The 12,500-nt window shown below is 39.1% G+C and overlaps 1 protein-coding gene across 9 annotated transcripts in view; it reads left to right on the top strand.

Annotated features, from left to right (window-relative positions):
- Positions 1-12,500, top strand: part of LOC135224729 (protein retinal degeneration B-like) — a 189,553-nt gene that overhangs the window by 131,920 nt on the left and 45,133 nt on the right. The window contains exon 1 of one of the 9 annotated variants that reach the window (XM_064264040.1): positions 3,709-3,792. The exons of 7 other annotated variants lie outside the window; for them this stretch is intronic. The gene's annotated coding sequence lies outside the window, so the exon portion shown is untranslated. Of the gene's footprint in view, positions 1-3,708; positions 3,793-12,500 lie in introns of those variants that run through there. One more of the 9 variants, XM_064264037.1, reaches the window with a different exon arrangement.

Raw genomic sequence — 12,500 nt, 5'->3', positions numbered from 1 at the left:
GTTCACATAGCCAGGATGTATGTTCCACCTTTTTTGAGGGGATATGTCTTTCAAAAGTATCCCCCAGAAGAGATGGAACATATACATCCAGCCTATGTGAACTCTCGAGAGAGACACTTGAGAATTTCCAGCCCTGTGATTGGCTTATCAGCAGCCAATCAGGAGCATCGTAAGGGACTGGCCTAGACATCAGATGTATAGTTGATGTGAATCTACTACGGTGGTATCTCAAATGATCAAGAATTCCTATCCCCACTTTTCAGTTCTCGATTTTATTAGGGACTGATTACTCGAAGTTTTAATAGACTGCATTAATTTCTCTCTCTCTCTCTCTCTCTCTCTCTCTCTCTCTCTCTCTCTCTCTCTCTCTCTCTCTCTCCAAAATTATCTCTTTGAAAGACAACATAATGTGGAGTCTCTTAAGAGACCACACTAATGTAGAGCATTTGTTTTGTATGTCGCAGTCCGAAAGCTGTGTGCTTGAATTCTGATCCCTATTTATATTCTGTCCTGTCCTGAGAGAGAGAGAGAGAGAGAGAGGAGAGAGAGAGAGAGAGAGAGAGAGAGTCATTGTATGATACTGAATACATCGTCTGTTCCGTTGGAAGTGATGATTTCTCATGGGAATGAATTAGCGCTTCCGGGCAAGAAGGGCCGAAGTTGCAATTCGTGATGATGATGCTGCTGCTGCCGCCATGGAATAATAAATAAACATAATTGGCGGGTCACATCCCGTCCCAGTTTGGCATCTGGCTATCTGCAAATGGAGGGACGACAAATATTGGGGAAATGAGCGATGGGAAATAAGGTTATCTGTTTTTAATTGGACGGGTCTCTTCGGCCAGAGGGAATGTGAATGCTCCGGGCAGGATCCGGGTACAAAGAAGCAATGTGATGTGTGTGTGTTCCGATAATTATATCTTGGCTAATAGGAACCGCTGAATAATCGCATTAATAAGGGTTCGTTCGCTCATTGATTATTTATAATGGTTGGGGCAACGAATGATTAAATACATATATATATATATAATATATATATATATATATATATATATATTACATATATATTGATTTTGTTGATGGTAGATTTTATTTAAACGGACTCTTTGGCAACCCCCATTGCCAGGGTTTCGACCCTGAAAAAAAAACTAAGTACATCTTAGTTTAACCAGACCACTGAGCTGATTAACAGATCTCCTATGGCTGACCCGAATGATTAGTAGATATTTTTACGTGGCTAGGAACCGATTGGTTACCTAGCAACGGGACCTGCAGCTTATTGTGGGATCCGAACCTCATTATTTCGAGAAATGAATTTCTGATCACCAGAAAAAAATTCCTCTGATTCCACGTACGGGAATCGAACTCGGGACTACCGAATCGGTAGGCGAGCACACAAACCACTCGTCCAACGAGAAACTTTCCATCCAAAGCGCCTCAGTGGCGTGGTTGGTATAGTCTTTGCCTGCCACCTCGGTGGCCGCGAGTTCGATTCTCGGCCATTCCACTGAGGAGTCAGAGATGTGTATTTATGGTGACAGAAGTTCACTCTCGACGTGGTTCGGAAGTCGCGTAAAGCCGTTGGTCCCGTTGCTGAAGAACCACTGGTTCCATGCAACGTAAAAAAAAACCATACAAACAATTTTCATCCATCCCTCTACCCTGGAAAACCAGGGAAAAATAATATCAAGACTAATGGAAGCAAGGCTAATCGAAATAACAAAGAAATTCCCAGGTTAGTAAGTTAAGGTGTCCCTTTAGGAGATGTCCTTTCAACCTTTGAGCGGTATTACATTGATGCTGACTCATGGAACAGCTTGTTATTGCATACGTCTGTGACTAATCCCAAACGTTTATGCAAAGTCTTGTTGTTAGTGGGCTGTATTGATGGAGAGCGACTGTTTCTTTCCGTTGGTTATTTTCTGCATCGTCACTTATGAAAGTAGTCTGCGTAGGTTTAAAATAAATTAAAATTGCGGCGAGTTTTATACATATATACGCATATTTCTTTGTGCCGCTCAAACTCTCTCACGCACTTAGAACGTGGAATACTTTGGGCGCTGTGTGAGTACCCATGATATTTTCTAAACGTTTGCAGATACTTGTATTACCAATAACGTTTACCAGACCTTGGTACATCATTCTGGTGACTAATTATTAAACTGTTGTAGGTCACTTGAGTATCTGTAACGATTTCTAAACGCTTGGAATTACGTGAATACCGGTAAAATTTTGCAAACGGTTGTGGATCATTTGAGAGTACCCGTTTCATTTTTACAAAGTACATGAGTATCTAGAATGATTGCAGGTCCACAATAATATCGCATGTGAAGTATAAAGTCTTTAATAATAAGAGCTTTCGAACCTTTACTAGGTTCATCTTCAGTCAAGCACTTGACTGAAGATGAACCTTAATACAAGGTTCGAAAGCTCTTATTATTAAAGACCTTATACTTCACATGCGATATTATAGTGGACCTGCAATTATTGTCATCATTTTCGACACTGAAAATTGTGCCCAGTATCTAGAATGTTATCAATGGTTTGTCATTTTAATTGACTTCGTTTCGACCCTTCGGCGGTCTGATTAATTTTTAGGTTTTCAGCATCCGTCCATTGGTGAGAGGCTCTTTTTCTTGCGAAATTATAGGTAAATATCTACCTGACATGAGAGAATATTTGTAATGATACAAAAAAAAAAAATTACCGTCAATTGTCGTCACAACAATGAATCCTAAGGAGTTACTTAATATTTATTTAAAGAGTTCATCGTTGAAATGTTCTCAAAAGTATCCATTGCATCTCATTCAATAGTTGCAGATGAATATTCGCACCTAGAATCAGATCAGTTTGTAAAACGTGATTGAGAACATGACTGGAATAGCCACCCGCCTTAATTCTTTATTTTATATGTTAGAATGAGTAAGAGGAAGGCATCAGTAATTTGAGAATGACTGATTAGAATAATGAGCACAAGAACTGCGTAGTGTTTCACATCAGTAGTGCATAGGAAGAATCAACAGTTCGAGGAATGGTATGAACGTATGATAGTGCTCCAGGATTTGATAGTACAGTGTTATATAGAAACAAAGGGATAACCTAGGAAAATTTACAGTGACGCCCAAGCGGGGATGACCTTGTCTCTCTGGGTTACCAGATAGAAAAAGGAGTAAGATGAACGTTCAGAGAATAGGCAATAGGAAAGGAAGGTTGCCGAACAGGGGTTTTCCACAGTTTGGGGATGTCCACTTACGCGGCGTCGCGTCGTGTTGTTTGATACCGTTGTAGTGTTCGTCTTTGTTCTGCTTGGTGCATTAGTTTTCTTCATATAAACGTATGCGTTGGGTTGGAGGTGTAGCTACAGAAAATACTATATCTTTGAAACTGATATAAATAGAAATGCATACACCTCTTCGGTAGACATCAAACAGGTTCTACCACAATTTACGCAGAGAATGTTTCGACCGGGGTTCTTTTCAACTTTTTTTTTCTTTTTCTTTTTAATTTGTTCATTGCCACTCAATAGAAAATTGTCTGTCTTATAAGGGTTGGTTAAGAGTGGAATTCAAGGTCGTTTATGAGATCATTAATTACCTCTTCTGATAAGTATTTAACGCTTTAGTATAGTACTAAGTTCGAGACGGTGTCTGTAAGTTAGTGCAAGATGTCGCTGCCAGACGTACAAACATTGCTATGGTACTAAATAGTGTTGTAGTTTCTAACATTCCTATCAAGAGGACAGTTGGAACTGTGAGAATAACGTTCAACCTTTCTCTTCTTTGTGTTATTTGTGTATGTATTTTTACATTTGAAATCACCTTCACCATTGATGCTCGAGTGATGTGTAATCGTATATAGTTTGGTGTAATTTTCAACCTGGGAAATTGTTCTTTGATGCAGAGTTTTAGAAAAAGCAAAACGTTATAAACATAAGGTCAAAAATGACGGTTTGAAGTGAGGTGAAAATGCCGTAATTATATACTCGTCAAAAATAAAGCAGGATAAATGCATTCGTTTATATTGCACCACACAAACTGCGGTGAATTGGCTTTGCAATGTTGTTTATTGCCATTATGCCAACTGTTGCGCAGTAGGGCGAGAAGTTAATAGAACAAAAATTCCATAATAAATTATTGAGATCTTTATTAGCGGTAGGTTTCTTTAGTGGTCTTATTCTGATATTTTGAAGCTGAGTTGTTGCACATAGTTATATATATATATATATATATATATATATATATATATATATATATATATGTTCAAAGAAGCAAAATAATGATGATGAAAGTTCAAAATGACTTGAAGTTTGCCGGAAACGAACATTTCTTTAAATAACATCCGGGCAAAAAGTGAAATAAACCACATGAAATGCCTCTCCGATAATTTATGCTTTATTGATATTTCTTTTATTGCTTTTGCGGTAATACATATTAGAGCCATAATTTTGTATTTATAAGGAAGTAGGCTAATTTAAGAGTTCCTAACGCGAGATAACATATTCTATTGACACAGAAGAATGATGGAACCCACACTCGTGGGAATGATCCCCTAATGAAGAATGAAGTGGGCACACACTTACCGTTAGGCATTTCCACTCGGAGAGATGGTCGGATGAAAGTGTCCAGCGCAATGCAGTTTCAGTTAATGTTCTCAACTGAGGACTTCCTATGATAATGCTGTATCCTGTTTTGTATTTGTTTGGGCGTATTTTATACTCTCTGTCTGATTCACACCGGAAGCCTTTATCTTTTCAGGTGCTTTTTCATCTGAACTGTGAGCTCCGTCACATGTTTTAAGTTTATAGGACTAGGTTTTCTCTCGCAGAGGAGTTTGTATTATGGTGTTGCTAGTTTGGTGGGTCTAGTAGTATAGCATTCTTTCATGCTTATTTGAACTAGGCAACTGGCTTCCTCTCTCTCTCTCTCTCTCTCTCTCTCTCTCTCTCTCTCTCTCTCTCTCTCTCTCTGAGTTTTTTGCATATGCTAACAAGCTAATTTATCGGAATATCATATGAAAGCAGTGTTCCGTAGGCCTAATATTCATAGTTGTCCCAAGAATATTAATGCCGTTTCTCAGTCAAGAGTTGAATAAACATCGAATTCAAATCGTCTAATCATGTGAAGACATTCTCCAGAATCATTAGCATACAGTATCCATTTTCGGAGAGAGAGAGAGAGAGAGAGAGAGAGAGAGAGAGAGAGAGAGAGAGAGAGAGAGACGTCACCAACCAAACTACCCAAGGCCATGCTCACTTCCCATACAGTTCTAAAACTTGTTTTATAATAGCACTTTCTTCCTCCCTGGTGCTTCGTCACGTCTTTGTCTCGACATCCTATTGTGGAACTTGAAGTTCGACTTGCTCCGGAACGGAGTCGTTCTTTTGAGCAAGCCATTGCATTGGTAAGCGTCCTGTCGTGGGCCATATTTTTATTTATAAATCTTGGATTTCGCCCGAACTTGAAATTAGGATTCTTGTGTGTTTTCAAAAGCCGACTGTGATGTTGCCTTGATATCGGCTGTAAAAGCTAATTGCAAATAACACAAACAAGGAAAAGTTTGTTCTTCACTAGTCTTAATCAGAGAGGTCTTTTGTGTTTTTGGTGATGAGAGGGTGTAAATTGGCAAAACGTGTGACCGCCATGAGGAGTAACCCTCGATGGAACCATTCGTTATATAAATTACAGATGTAGAGCATTTTGTTTGTTATATTCCCACCAAGAATAGTGGACATAGTACGTGTAAGGGATTCTTGCCAGTTTGTTGCTATTCCGTGCTCTCTCTCTTGATTTTACTTGGGACTAATTACTCGAAGTTTTAATGGACTGCATTAATTTCTCAAATTATATTTCCTCTCTCTCTCTCTCTCTCTCTCTCTCTCTCTCTCTCTCTCTCTCTCTGTCTCTCTCTCTCTCTCTCTCTCTCTCTCTCTCTCTCTCTCTCTCTCTAAGATTTTAAGTATTGAGGAAGTAAAGCATACGACAGAGGTATTGATAAGGGCGAAAAAAAGAGTGATTGTAGACAAGGAGGAAGAGGATATGAATCACGTTTTGTCGTGGAACGTTCGCGTGAGTCAAGGAAAAAATCTGTATGCGGTGTTCATGAGCCAAGAACCTTCACAGATATGTAACGTGTGGTGCAAGCGGAAATCACAGAGAGAGAGAGAGAGAGTGGGGGGGGGGGGGGGGGGCGGTTGTCCTCGGTACCAGGTCTACTAAGATAACAAGGTATCAGCTTCATGTCTTACCGACCAAACCATTTACTTGTTAGTTTTCTGTCAAAGAAAACTATTGAGATGCCTTTGTCTGTCTGTCCGCCCTCACATCTTAAAAACCACTGTACTAAATTCCAACTCTCTAGCAGCGTTGCCAATAGCTCTGCATACTAAAATCGGCATCTTATAGAAAACGGAATTCATTTTATGGCCCAGGGGTACTTTAAGAAAATAAACCAATCTTATGCAACACCTCATCGATTTATATTCATCATCATTCAACAAAAGTATATATTAGCTATGTATATAACACAATTAACAACCAAAACAACAATGATATATACATATTAAGTTTTATAGATAAACTTTATAAAACATAGAAATTACACACAAAATATAGGTAAATACGTAACCTACTCAGTTTTATAAATCAACTTTATAGAACATATAGGCTATATAAATAAAAAAAAAATATTATTTTTCTTCATATATCAGGGTATAAATATGTTTGAGAATATATTTTACTAATTCCAGATTTTATATCCTGTTTTATGCTAATTTCTTTGAAGCCCCCCCCCCCCCCCCCCCCACCCCCTGATGAAGCCTAGCTCCTGGATTCACCAGAGTGATGGAATAGTAATTACGCCACTCGTAACTACATGGTTCATGTCAGTTATAATGTAATCACATGTCTTATCATCAAATTACAATTCTATGAATGGAAACAATATCAAATATCTTCAATTACTTTACTTTTACACCATGTACTCATTAAATTCAATAACATTATAAATTGCAATAGTTACAGCTATTTCAATCTTGCTAGTTTTATCTACAGTTTGATTTTTTTCCTTGTAGTTTGAATTTCATTCCTAATCATACAATAATATACTAAGATATGATATTATGGGTATTTAACTGCTAACACTATTCGGTTTCGTGTTTTACAATTATAAAGGGTTCCTTACCGTCACTAAATGGTTGAACGTTTTCAACGCTTATTAAGTGGAATCTCTTAAAGAATCATTTACACATTATTTATTTGTAATATAATGTAAAGTTAGCCATAATCGTGAGTCTGGCAACGCAATAACACAGGACACCACGGCCGGCTGAGAGTTCCATGGGCCGCTGCTCATACAGCAATATACTTAGACCATTCTCGTTATCTATTATTGGGAAGAAAGAGTAACTGCAACAAGTTTGGCATGATCTACGCGCTATTTTTATTTCTCAAGGTTGAATAGTACCGTCAGTGACTATAGTAGATTCGCATCAACTTTGCATTAGATGTCTATGCCAGTTCCTAACGACGCTCCTGATTGGCTGTTGATAAGCCAGTCACAGGGGTGGAAACACTCTCGAGAGTTCACATGGGTAGGATGTACGTTCCAACTCTCCCGAGGGATACTTTTGAGGTGGAACATAGATCCTACCCATGTGAACACTCGAGAGAGACTGAGAGTTTCCAGCCCTTTGATTGGTTTGTCAACAGCCAATCAGGAGCGTCGTAAGGGACTGGCCTAGACATCAATTGCACGGTTGATACGAATCTACTGTAGGATGAGAAGCTGTAGAGACTGGTAAAAGGGTTTGATTTGAAAGAATTTTTAGGAAGATAAACACTCAGACCATCGCAGGCATTCTTCTGCCGTAAATTATGCAGGGCGAGGGTTGCAGTTTCATTGAAGTAACGCCTTTAGCGTTAAAATACACGTATACGTGACAGTTGCAGTTACCTCACACCGCAGGAAGTCTTGGTGAACTGCAGGGTTTTAGAGAAGCCACACAAGAGCGTGAAGCGAATTCTTTTGACCTAAAATGGAAACAGTATCTGGGTACACAGTTTTGAGAGCGAGAGGAACACTGCGAGGATGCGAAGAAGCTGAGACGAGCAAATGGAGAAAATAACTTAGAAATATTCTTTGCAATATCACCACCATAACATACCCATCTTCGCCACTAGGTAAAGCTTTGAAAACGGTATGCAGTAGGCCTAATCCATTCTCTTTTCAAGCTCACCATCATAACTTGCCTGTCTTCGCCATTAGGTAAAGGTTTGGGAACGGAATGCAGTAGGCCTAATCCATTCTCTGAAGTCGACAAGGAACCAGGTTTTCTTTCCTTAAACGTAAAAGTATCAGAGTTATGTAGCCTCTTTTAAGAGTACTATACAGTGGGCGAAAGGTATTTTCGTTATAGATTTGATGACTTGGAGGAAACGAAAAAATACGATCTTTTGTGTGTCCATTCTCTCTCTCTCTCATTCCTTGCGTAGAAGAAAATAGAACAATGAATTAGATATTTGAAACCAATGATAAAGTTACTTCGGTCATTCAGACTATATTTATATATATCGAAAAAATAGAACGATGTCAGAAATTTATATGATTCACGTATGAACGGATGTATGGAAGCGAAATATGTATTACATATATCGGCACATGAAACGCCTTTTGCCTTATTTATGCCTTTTTCAGCTTAAAAAATCTCACCTCCCTTTGCTTTCATCTCCAGGACACTGATGCCTTCGTTTCATTTTGCTTTCTTCCCTGAAACGGAAAGAGACAGAGAGAGAGAGAGAGAGAGAGAGAGAGAGAGAGAGAGAGAGAGAGAGAGAGAGAGAGCATTTGATATCGATTTCCGCTGAATCTTTGATATTCGTGACAGCGTACCAGAGAAATCAGTTTTGCCCATTAAATATTTCGCGGGATTTGACAAGACTTCCTGCCAGATAATGAACGAAGTCAGAATATCTGGTTTGGCTCGTACGTCAAATATTTTCTGGCACGTTCGACTCCGCAGATGCAAAAAGCAACGGCTCCCAGCAGAAAGACGCAACCAGCTCGTGATTTATATATAGGGGACTTTGCTGAAAGTGACGTAGTACCCTTTAACCTATATTTTTACCCAGAGGCGTGTCTGTGACTCAATCTTTAATCAGTTCTTTATTTTTTAATTGATTAATTTTTTTCATTTTAAGGTAGAGTAGTGTCTTGACGTTCTTAGGCGTCTTTTGACTTAGTAGTCTCTTGACCGTTCTTAGGCGTATTTCGGCTTAGTGGTGTCTTGACGTTCTTAGGCGTCTTTTGTCTTAGTGGTGTCTTGACCGTTCTTAGGCGTATTTCGGCTTAGTGGTTTCTTGACGTTCTTAGGCGTCTTTTGACTTAGTAGTCTCTTGACCGTTCTTTGGCGTATTTCGGCTTAGTGGTTTCTTGACGTTCTTAGGCGTCTTTTGGCTTAGTGGTGTCTTGACCGTTCTTAGGCGTATTTCGGCTTAGTGATGTCTTGACGTTCTTAGGCGTCTTTTGGCTTAGAAGTGTCTTGACGTTCTTAGGCGTCTTTTGGCTTAGAAGTGTCTTGACGTTCTTAGGCATCCTTTGGCTTAGTAGTCTTTTGACCGTTCTTTGGCGTATTTCGGCTTAGTGGTGTCTTGACGTTCTTAGGCGTATTTCGGCTTAGTGGTTTCTTGACGTTCTTAAGCGTCTTTCGGCTTAGAAGTGTCTTGACCGTTCTTAGGCGTATTTCGGCTTAGTGGTGTCTTGACGTTCTTAGGCGTCTTTTGGCTTAGTAGTGTCTTGACGTTCTTAGGCATCTTTTGGCTTAGTAGTCTCTTGACCGTTCTTAGGCGTATTTCGGCTTAGTGGTGTCTTGACGTTCTTAGGCGTCTTTCGGCTTAGAAGTGTCTTGACCGTTCTTAGGCGTATTTCGTCTTAGTAGTGTCTTGACGTTCTTAGGCATCTTTTGGCTCAGCAGTCTCTTGACCGTTCTTAGGCGTATTTCGGCTTAGAATGTCTTGACCGTTTTCTTAGGCAATCTTTTTTGGCTTTAGTGGTGTCTTGACGTTTTCTTAAGGCATCCTTTCGGCTTGACGTTCTTAGGCATCTTTTGGCTTAGTGGTGTCTTGACGTTCTTAGACGTCTTTCGTCTTAGTAGTGTCTTGACGTTCAGGCATCTCTTGACCGTTCTTAGGCGTATTTCGGCTTAGTGATGTCTTGACGGTCTTAGGCGTCTTTCGGCTTCTTGAAGTCGAATTCATTCCTGATTTTTGCTGAGGTCGTTTCAGTTTCACGTGTATTGGTTTTATTTTGTATTCCTTCATATTTATTGATATCATCACTTTTTCCTATAACTTACATTTCTCATTTCAGGTTGGTTTCCATTTTGGGTTTATAGTCTGTTGACTGTCCTAAATGGTTTTCAGCTGAAAATGCAAAGAAAGAGATCAAGGACATTTTAACCAATTAGCAATTATTATTATTATTATTATTATTATTATTATTATTATTATTATTATTATTATTATTATTATTATTATTTTCTTTTTGCTCTATCACAGTCCTCCAATTCGACTGGGTGGTATTTATAGTGTGGGGTTCCGGGTTGCATCCTGCCTCCTTAGGAGTCCATCACTTTTCTTACTATGTGCGCCGTTTCTAGGATCACAATCTTCTGCATGAGTCCTGGAGCTATTATTATTATTATTATTATTATTATTATTATTATATTCAGAAGGTGGACCCTATTCATAAGGAACAAGCCCCCAGGGGTCATTGACTTTAGAATTCAAGCTTCCAAAGGTTATGGTGTACATAGGTACAAAATTCAAGTTGGGTATATATACCTTAAGGTGATATCACGCTTTCCTCATCATAAATCATTTAAACCTTGTCACCAATATGGGGCATCTTGATGGAACATTTGGGGGTAGGAGATACTAAAAGATACCATTAACCTGCTTGTGTGACTCGTGTTTTAGGTTGTCCGTCGCGTTGATTAGTGCCATAAAAAACATTTTTTATATATATATCTTTTAACGAGGTTGATTCTTAAGGGGTGTTGGCAGCAGGGCGTGGCCGACAGCTGTTGAAGGATTTTTTATGATGCGTTTGGGGGTGAAATGTGCCAAGTTCTCGGAGATGGAGCCAATAGATTCATCACGAAGTAATTGACACTGATAGGAGTTCCGGATACTGGTCTTTATAAGTCAGTGATTTCACAAAGTGATTAGGGGTAGTTTAATAGCCTGTTCTTCTTATAGAGGATTTTCCGTGTTTCCACATCACTTGAGCTTCGCTGGATATTTTAGATTAATATGTTTTTTCTTAAATAAGAAAAATAACAAGAGGAAGCGAGGACTGTCACGTATGGTAGGATATGTTTCTTGCTCTTTTTTTTTTTTTTGTGCTTTTATAATTGTGCTTGGCCGATCGCTTTTGTTTTGTGTTTGGTTGGTTGATAGCGGATATTTCATGGTCCGTTTCGTTGGCATTACAATTTTTGTGCGAAATGTATGGCTTTGTTATGTCATTTTAACTTTCTATATTTATTGACGTTTGATGATGAATTCATTTAAGAAATTTGGTCATAAAATATAAAAAATAACTCCCTATAACTATGGAGGAGCTGAATAAACATTTATCGCATTTTAGTGGACCTGTGTGTTGGTAATATTTTTATTGCTGAAGCCAATACCTCTTTAGCTGAGGCCCGAAGAAAACAGTTAATATATCTGAGAAGTAAATAGGAAAACCGGGTCTTGAGCCAGAAGCATTTTCCCGATATATAACCAATGAATAGCACCTTTCCATGAAGAAAGCGGGAGGCCATATCTCAAAACCTAACCATAGAATTTTCTTGACAATATTCGTCTTATGTTTCCCACACTCAAATTACTGTGAGGGGTGTCTCATATCAACTATAGTAGATTCACATCAACAGTGCATTTGATGTCTAGGCCAGTCCCTTACGACGCTCCTGATTGGCTGTTGATAAGCCAATCACATGGCTGGAAACTCTCGGTCTCTCTAGAGAGTTCACATAGGCAGGATGCATGTCCCACCTCTCCTGAGTGATACTTTTGAAAGACGTTTCCCTCTGGAGAGGTGGAACATGGATCCTACCCATATGAACTCTCGAGAGAGACTGGGGTTTCCTGTGATTGGCTTATCAACAGCCAATACTAGCATGCATTTCAGGAATTTGCGACCCGGAAGAATGTTTTGAGGGCCTGGAAAAGCGAAAGATGAAAAAGAATTCCAAAGCATGGCAGTGAATGCGAGGAAACAGCAGATGAGCTGTATAGTTCTGTAGAGTGTTATTAAATGTTTTCGTGGCTAGAACGAAACCACTGACAACACGGAACGGGAGCTGTTAAACTTATTGTCATCGTCCGCTCTCATTGACTTGTTTCTTATATATCTTTTATATTTTCTTGATTTTATGTCGTTTATGTTTCTATCCGATCGTTAAGCTGGTTTGGAAGTGCTGATTAGTGTGGCCGTTGATA

Source organism: Macrobrachium nipponense, chromosome 12 (assembly GCF_015104395.2).
Source record: "Macrobrachium nipponense isolate FS-2020 chromosome 12, ASM1510439v2, whole genome shotgun sequence".
Taxonomy (NCBI): Eukaryota; Metazoa; Arthropoda; class Malacostraca; order Decapoda; family Palaemonidae; genus Macrobrachium; species Macrobrachium nipponense.
Note: the sequence above shows the minus strand (reverse complement) of the source record. Positions and strands in the feature narration are given on the sequence as shown.